This window comes from Centrocercus urophasianus, unplaced genomic scaffold, assembly GCF_019232065.1.
Source record: "Centrocercus urophasianus isolate 14NV4802_14NV808 unplaced genomic scaffold, USGS_Curo_1.0 seq_9, whole genome shotgun sequence".
In the NCBI taxonomy this organism is placed as follows: domain Eukaryota; kingdom Metazoa; phylum Chordata; class Aves; order Galliformes; family Phasianidae; genus Centrocercus; species Centrocercus urophasianus.
The window spans coordinates 35,592,093-35,600,812 of record NW_024885532.1 but is presented as its reverse complement, the minus strand read 5'-3'; positions in this window follow the sequence as shown (position 1 = coordinate 35,600,812).

Below are 8,720 nucleotides of genomic sequence, written 5' to 3'. Positions count from 1 at the left end.
TTGGCCAAGTAGGCCAATGGGATCCTGGGATGCATTAAAAAGAGTGTGAACAGAAGGTCAAGGGAATTGATCCTCCTCTTCTACTCTGCCCTGATGGGATCATATTTGGAACACTGTGTCCAATTCCAAGCTCCACAGTTCAAAAAAGACAGGAATTTTCTTGAAGGTGTCCAATGGAGGACCACAAAAATGGTAAAAGGCCTGGAACATCTCATATGAAGAAAGGCTGAGTAACGTGGATCTGTTCAGCCTGGGGAAAAGAAGACTGAGGTTGGATTAACGTTTATAAATATCTAAAGGGAGGTGAGAGGCAAAAGGATGAGGCCGGGCTCTTCTCATTGGTGCGTAGTGACAGGACAAGGAGCCTGAAACTTGAACAGAGGAAGTTCTGTACTAACATGCAGAAAAACTTCTTTGTGGTAAGGGTGATGGAGCAGGTTGCCAGAGAGGTTGTGGAGTCTCCTTCTATGGAGATACTCAAGACTTGTCTGGATGTCTACATGTGCACCTGCTGTGGGGAACCTGCTTATCAGGGGGTTGGACTCAATGATCTCTGGATGTCCATTCCAACCCCTGTGATTCTGTGATTCTATGGAGTGAGGAGCAGCACAATATGGTGCTGGGTGCAAGCATCCCTGCAGTGTAGCTCACGTAAGGATAGTTCATCAATACAGCTGAAGAGGTGAGAGCTCAGAGTCTTTGGAGAGTCAGGGGAGTTGCAGAGCTTGGTGGTATAGCCAGGGCCATAATAGTGCTAGTTCTTGGACAGCCCAGCTGAAGACCTGGCTTAATAGAAGTTGTTGATTTTCAGAAACTCAGAAATTTTAAGATCCTCGCTAGTCTGTGCCATGCTATCAAGCTTATGGGATGAATGAAAGTTTTTTCTGTTATCATCTTTTCCAGTAGGCTTTGAGTATTGGGACAGTTTATCTTCCAGCAGGTACGACAGAGTGCAGATCAGTTTGATAACCAGTCCAGCTACTGTTCAGTAAAGAAAAAGCATTGAACAAGTTGTGATGATTACTTGTACAGTTAAGCAAAGGCTATGCAGCTCAACTTGTAGCATCTAATGATCCGACTGTTTTTATTGGTCTTTTAGCAAAAGTGTCAAGGTGTTGTCTGCTCATAACAAGCTGTTTTGGTAATATACAAGAGAATGTAAAAAGAAACTAAGTTGACAGCATCTTGCTGCCCTCTGTTCTGCCATTCCTATTATCCTGCTGTACTGTGCTTAGCCACTACCCTTTTTCACTCATGGAATACAACAGTACAGACAACGCACATCTCTTTCTCCCAGCACGGTTGATCTCTGGCCTCACAGTTACTTCAAATTCTGACACAACAAAGATGCTTGAATACTATAGAGCATGGTGTCCTCTAATGAGTGCACTGGAATGACTGGCAAGGACTTTCTGACTGTGTTCAGTACAAACATTTAAATGAAATCTCATTCCAAAGTGTGAGCTGCACCTAGATTTCTTCACTGTGATGCTAACTAAAATGTTGACCGTCTAGAAACACATGCCAAAACTGAATGTCATGATGCCCTGTTGCACTGACCAGCTTGGCTATCTGGGGCTCCACAGGTTCACAGCCTTCTCCAATCTGCAGCTCACTCACAGACCTCTGTTCAGCTCGTGCAATTTTTCACAGAGAAAGCTGATTAATGTGTGGCTGTATTTCACCCTGTGTACCACACAAAAACACTTCTGTCTTAACCTGTTGATTTAGCTGCGGGTGTTAAGAGTGTATGTTCATCACAGGGTTGCAACTCACTAACAATTAGAGAAGGTCCATATCATGCTTCATCTGTCATTGCATGCAAATGTTTTTATAGAATCACAAGTTTGGAAACAACCTATGAGATCATCTAGTCCAACTGTCTTCTCATTACCATTGCTACCACAAGCACTAAGCCATATCTCGCAGCTCCTCATCCAGATGCCTCTTGAACACTGCCAGGGACAGTGACTCCACCACCTCCCTGGGCAGCCATTCCAGTGCCTGACCACTCTCTGAGAGAAAAATTTTTTCCTCATGTCTAATCTAAACCTCCTCTGATACAACTTGCTGCCATTTCCACAGATCCTGTTTGTTGCTTGGGAGAAGAGGCCAGACCCTTTTGCACCACAACCTCCCTTTCAGGAAGTTGTAGAGAGCAATGAGGTCTCCCCTGAGCCTCCTCTTCTCCAGACTGAACAATCCCAGCTCCCTAAGCTGCTCCTCATAAGACTTGTGCTCCAGACCCCTCACCAGTTTCGTTGCCCTTCTCTGGACACTTTCCAGGGCCTCAATGTCTTTTTTGTAGTGAGGGGCCCAAAACTGAACACAGTACTCGAGGTGCAGCCTCACCAGTGCTGAGTACAGGGGAATGATCACCTCCCTGCTCCTGCTGGCCACACCGTTTCTAATGCAGGCCAGGATGCCGTTGGCCCTCTTGGCCACCTGGGCACACTGCTGGCTCATGTTCAGCCTAGCATCAACCAACACCCCCAGGTCCCTTTCCTCTTCACAATCATCCATCCACTCATCCCCAAGCCTGTAACGCTGGATGGGGTTGTTGTGGCCAAAGTGCAGGACCCGGCTCTTGACGTTGTTGAACCTCATCCCATTCACCTCAGCCCAGTGATCCAGCCTATCCAGATCCCCCTGAAGGGCCTCCCTACCCTCAGGGAAATCAACACAACCTCCCAACTTAGTGTCATCCACAAGCCTAGTGAGGGTGCACTCAATCCCCTCATCTAGGTCATCAATAAAGATATTAAACAAGATGGACCCCGGTACCGACCTCTGGGGGGACCACTTGAAACGGATAGCCAGCTGAACTTAACTCCATTCACCACTTCCTAATCAGTTTCTTACCCAAAGAACAGTATGCCTGTCCAGGCCATGGGCAGCCAGTTTCCCCAGCAGAATCCTGTGAGAGACCATGTCAAAGGCTTTGCTGAAGTCTAGGTAGACTACATCAACAGCCTTTCCCTCATCTACCAGTCTTGTCACCCAGTCATAGAAGGAGATGAGATTGGTCAAGCACGACCAGCACACAAATCTTTTGCATCTGCTTGTAATTTTGCAGTCTTTGAATACTCCTGTGGTCTAAGAGAGTAAGCGAAGATAGCCTAGAATCAGGCTGGCAATTAAAATATTCCTCAACAGAGAAGAAAAATGATTCCTAATCAGCAGTCCTACAACTTGCTTTGAAGGTCCTCAGCAGAACAGATTACAAACTGACCAGTTTATAGCCAGCTTGTAACCTACAAGTATGGGGCAATGGATAAAGAGTGAATAAAGAAGACAGAAAGCAGAGATGAGTAAAAATTCAGGGCAGTTCCTCGGCATAAATAAGCACAGAGGGAGCTGCTACTGCTGGGCTTGACAAGGGGAATGTGTTTGCTGTGCATCTGGGCTCCCTAGATGACAACATTTTGCACTTCTTCATTTGTAACTGTTCAATCTTCAAAACATTTTGAGGAAGAGAAAATGGTGGGTAATTCTGTCTCCATTATTACCTGTGTGATCAACATCTGTGGATTACTATTGTGTATTCTGCCTTAGGTAGGTTCTAATGAGACCAGGGCTTCATTTTCCACGTCCATACAGATGACCCAAACATCTCTTCTGTTTGCAGTTGACTCCATACACTTAGCTTCAGTGTCACTCTGCCTGCTTTCTGCAGCTGCGTCCAGGCCGTCTCCAGCTTGGGTGGGCACACAGCTGTTGGTGGACACACAGCATGGGCAGAGCCTTGACAGGACGTACTTCTGCCCTCCCTGCTTCCAAGGCACAGGTGGGAGAGACAACAGCAAAGGGTGGATGGGATGAGCCTTCTGCCATGGCAGCTTTGTCTTCAGGGGCTGCACACTAGCAGACATAAGAGCATGTAAGCAGTAATTCTGTTACTTCCTAGCAGTGACACATCCACAAATTTTTTTCAAGTAACCACTGATTAAATATATTTAGAGAATTTTTCAGGAGCATGATCTGTTCTAAACAGTGAAAGATTTAAGGAAATTTTACATAGTTTATAAATGATAATCTGATTGAAAAGTATTACTTTACTATTAAAAATATTCACTGTGTTATTTGGAATTTATTTACTTAAACTTCAAGCTGTTTTATACAGTTACATTTTTGTCTGCTAGATTAAAGAATCCATTAATGTTTCTATGAGCTGTACTGAAAAAGCAGCGAAAGAACCAATTTGAAGATCAGAGAAGATTAGATAGATACAGCTGCTTAGTTCAATCATTCAAGTTTGTTTATCATTAAAACATAATGATATTTTTCTTTGCTTTAGCCTAGCTACAGATAATGCAGTTTTGACTACTGTTGCCTTTCAATTCACAGAATTATGTTTGATCAGGCTTTTCCATGGTAGGGAGTGATTTCTTATTTAGAATATCATCAAGAAAAGGAGCGCTAAGAGTAAATTTTGTAAGAAGAAGCAATATGTTCCCTTTCGGAGAAAAGAAACCCTCCAGGCTATAAGAAGTTTTGTTACAGAGATAGTTGTTTACAAATCATACTTCAGGGAGAGCGTGTGATGACTTGTAGCACCAAGAGGCAGTTTTTGTATTAAAAGTAATTTCTCACTGGTGCAGCAGCTTAATAGCAGTGTGTCATATAACATAGTGAGATCCTGCGGCTGCAGCAGTGCTACCTTTTGACATCATGAGCATGCCAAAAAGGTCATCCATTCTAACAGAAACCAAAGAGTGGGGAAAAAAAAAGCAACACTATCACTGCTGGACAGTTTCTGAAGTGCACATATCCAGATTAATTACTACTTGTGCCTTACTACCTCCTCCTGAGTGTGTAAAAGGGCACTGCCTTTTATTGCATGAGAATGAGCACTTTCCCCATTTCTTCTGACCGTAACAAGGACAGCATCACAACCAGGGAAAAACTCCAAGGTCTCATTCTGTTCCATGCCCTAAGGTAAGCATTGGAGTGCAACTGCTTGTGGTCCCTCAGCACTGGTGGGCAGAAAGGGCCCACAACATTCCGAACCACCCCAGAGCATCACAGAATCACTAAAGCTTTAAGATCACTAAGATCATCCATCAGCCCATTCCTGTGACTGCTCTAGACCACCTCTGCCCTTTTCTTGAACACCTCGAGGGACAGTGACTCTACCCCCTTCCTGGGCAGCCTGTGCCAATACCCCACCACTCTTTCTGAGAAGAAATTGTTCCTAGTATCCAACCTTAACCTCCCGTGGTGCAGCTCAAGACCAGTATCTCTTGTCCTATCACTGCTATCTGGGAGAAGATGCCAACTCCCACCTCCCACCTCAGCCTTCTTTGCAGTTTCAGAGAACAAGGGGGTCTCCCTTGAGCCTCCTCTTCTCCATGCTGAGCAGTCTCAGCTCCCTCAGTCTCTCCTTTTATGCCTTTTACGCCTTATGCTCCAGACCCCTCACAGCTCATTGCCTTTCTCTGGACACACTCCAGGGCCTCAGTGCCTTTCTTGCAGTGAGGGGCCCAAAACTGAACACAGTACTCAAAGTTTGGCCTTATCAGAGGCCTCAGTGCAATCAAACATCACAAGATGAATTTCAAAGAGCGTGGACAGCCACAGCCTTGAATTACCTTTCTGACAATCTGAATATTAGACCTGCAGTTTTAGCAGGTAGTTTTATCCAAACAGATAGCAAAGCCATATTCCCTGTTAGCAAAGAGGACAAAGCAGGGCACTGAGTGGTGAAAGAGGCAGATTTAAGAGATGTTTGCTCTAAACTGCTAGGTTGCTCTGACACAAACCTTGCTGAACTCAGCCATAGCGTGGTGGCACCTCACTGTGCTGAGATATTCTACCGTCTTTTCACCTCCACCCACAGGCAGCATGGCACACACACTTCTGCTGACCACATGCCATCTACATTCAGCCCAGCACCTGGCTCTGGAGAGCTGGCATCATGAATCAGGCTGTACTGTTCACTTCATTGTTAATGCCATTTGTACTTCTAAGTCAGTATCTGTTCATTTTCCCAAATGCCTTATGTCTTGGAGCCACATAATCATTATGATTTCTGAGCAACAGATGAGTATAATGATATTTAAGAGAATCTTCCCCAAGCAATAAAATGAAGAAGCCTCCTTCCTCCATCTATTGAGCATTGTAAGCAAATTAAACTGAAGTGTTGCCCAAGCAACAGTCAAGACTTCTTGGTAAGGATAATGCCTCCAAATGGATCAGAGCTGATTACAGTTGGAAAATAAAAGAAGAAAGTAATAACATTATTTTAGTAGCAACTTCAGTAACTCCTTACAAAAGATTTTTCTTCCAGGCATTTGAATATCGGCAGGCATTCCTAGGAACATCTTGACATGCATAAATCATCAAAACACACGATGAGAAAGAAAGCAAGCAGGAGAGGGGGAAAGACGGAGTAAGTACACAAGAAAAAACAACACAAACAGAAAAACAACCCAAAGAACAAAAAAAAGAACTCAAGGCAAAGGAATACCAGGTGAGTCCCAGTGAATTGAAGACCTGTATGTGAAATCTACTAACAAAAGGGGTTTTGCTATTTTCATGGGGTGCCAGTTTTTTTCTTCAAGGCATCAAGAACAAGAACAAAAACATTTTGGAAATAGCAGTTATTCATCTTTCTCCTTCTAGACTTGGAAAGGATTTTTGTTTTCATATTCACCATGAATAAGACATAGAGCTACCAGGAGGAGGAATAGGAAAGTTAGATAATACAAATAATGCTTTTAAAACTTAAATAGCTTTGATGTTTCTTTGTTGCTGAAAATTTGAAATAAAATAAGCAAGTCTTCTACAAGCAACTTCCATCTGTAGTTAGAGAGGCAGATTCAAACGTGCAGCAAGGCAGAATGAGTTACTGCATAGGCCATCAGCAGAGTTGAAGTAGGGACAGCCTCCCTTGTAGCAGATCAATAGATCTCAACTGTACCCCAGTTTTGGTGCCACATGCAGTCCTGCGAAGGGGATTGCTTTGATCCTCCTCTTGACACTGACACACGTTAGACAGTGCAGGTATCAAGATAGACCCTTGTGATTTTCTCCTTCTTACTGATCTACAACCCAAGTGCAACCTATTAGTCTCTGCACTCGAAACAGATCTTTTTACCCGTCTTGCTTTGTCCATTCATCCAGACCATAATGTCATCTCATGGACATATTATGAGAGACATAGTTGTTCCCTTTGTTATTATTTTTCTTTGTTCTGTGGGATGTTTTTCCATTGCTCAAATTATTACTTTTCAGGGCACAACAACAAGTCTGTATGATCTGGATAACTGATCACATGGCACATATTTCAAACTTGTAGCAGTACTTTACAGCTCCCATAAATCCAGTACCTTAATTTAAAAAATAGAAATAAGCAAACCCCCCAAAAAACTTGAAGTTACCATCTGCTCAGAATCATTCAGCAAAGAGAAAAATCAGCTAAATTCTACAAAAAAGATCACGATAAATAATTCATACGGCTCTGTAAGGAAGAGCATCACCACATTTGTTCCAACTCACATTGCAGCCTGTCTTCCAGAGTGAGCTGCACTGCCTTGTCTGCATGGCTCACAGAATTTACCACAACAGAATTTTGATAAGAATGTTAAGATTATTTTTTTTTTAACTAAGAAAATATCTTTCGCTGTTCACCAGCTGAAAAAATTTCCTCACTAAGTTAACAACAGAAGGAGATTATTTCCTACCCAGGTGAGAAATGTCCCTCTGTACCCAGGTGTCTTATGTAATGTAGCACAGAAGGTAATTTTTCTCTTAAATTACCTTAATATTGAATCCTGCTTAGCTTTTCTTTTTGGGTAAGCAACGTAGCCCCCCTTAGGTTACAGAGAACACATATTAGGCATTCATTGATTTCTGATAAGTCTGTGGAAAAACTCACAGTGCCTTCCACAGAGTGATCTTATCAGCTGACCACATGTGGTGGGATTCAGGCCAACAGCCTTAAATACTGCAGACATCTGTGTGAACCTGGAGCAGATTTCTTTACGCTGTACGGGAAAGGTGAATTTACCCCCACAATCTCTTTGTTGAATTTAAAAGTTTTGATAGAGAATGATTGTTTGACCTCTTTGCCTTTTTTTGTCTTCATTAAAGATAATGATTTCAAGCAGCAGAAGGCCATTGGAAATGTGGTGTGTTAATACTTACAATGGTCATTAAGTATGCTGAACACAAAGTGACTATTTCAATGGCATCCTTTCAGGCAGGACTGAGGTCTGCAGAATGCTGTGAGCTCTCACATAGCCAGCTGACAATGTTTGCCAGAGAGGAAAAGAGACAATATCTGGGAAGCATTCCTCAGAAAAGGTCCTCGCTATAGAATTCACTGTGAAGAGCTGTAAACCACAGTGATCTCAAACATGCTTTTTAAGGATTTCTTATTTTTACTTTGAGAGATTCATAGCAATTAAAAATAGCAACCACCAATGATTCTTACTTTACATCAAGGCTACATCAGTGGTTTGATTGATCTGAGTGAGCTGAGAACCCAATTAGTCCTGAAAATGGGGGAAAAGTGTTGCTTCAGGTCACGTATAATCCAGCAAGAGAAATTAGATACTGACACCTACTGTTGCTGGGAAAGTAATGGGCACAGGTCTGGGGAAGAACCAGGTATGGAGTTTTCAGGTGTTTGATCTTTCCTTGAAGGAATGAAGTCATTAGGAGTATCTACTGTTCGTCTCCTAAAGAAGAAGAAATTTTTCACTATGGAGATGGTG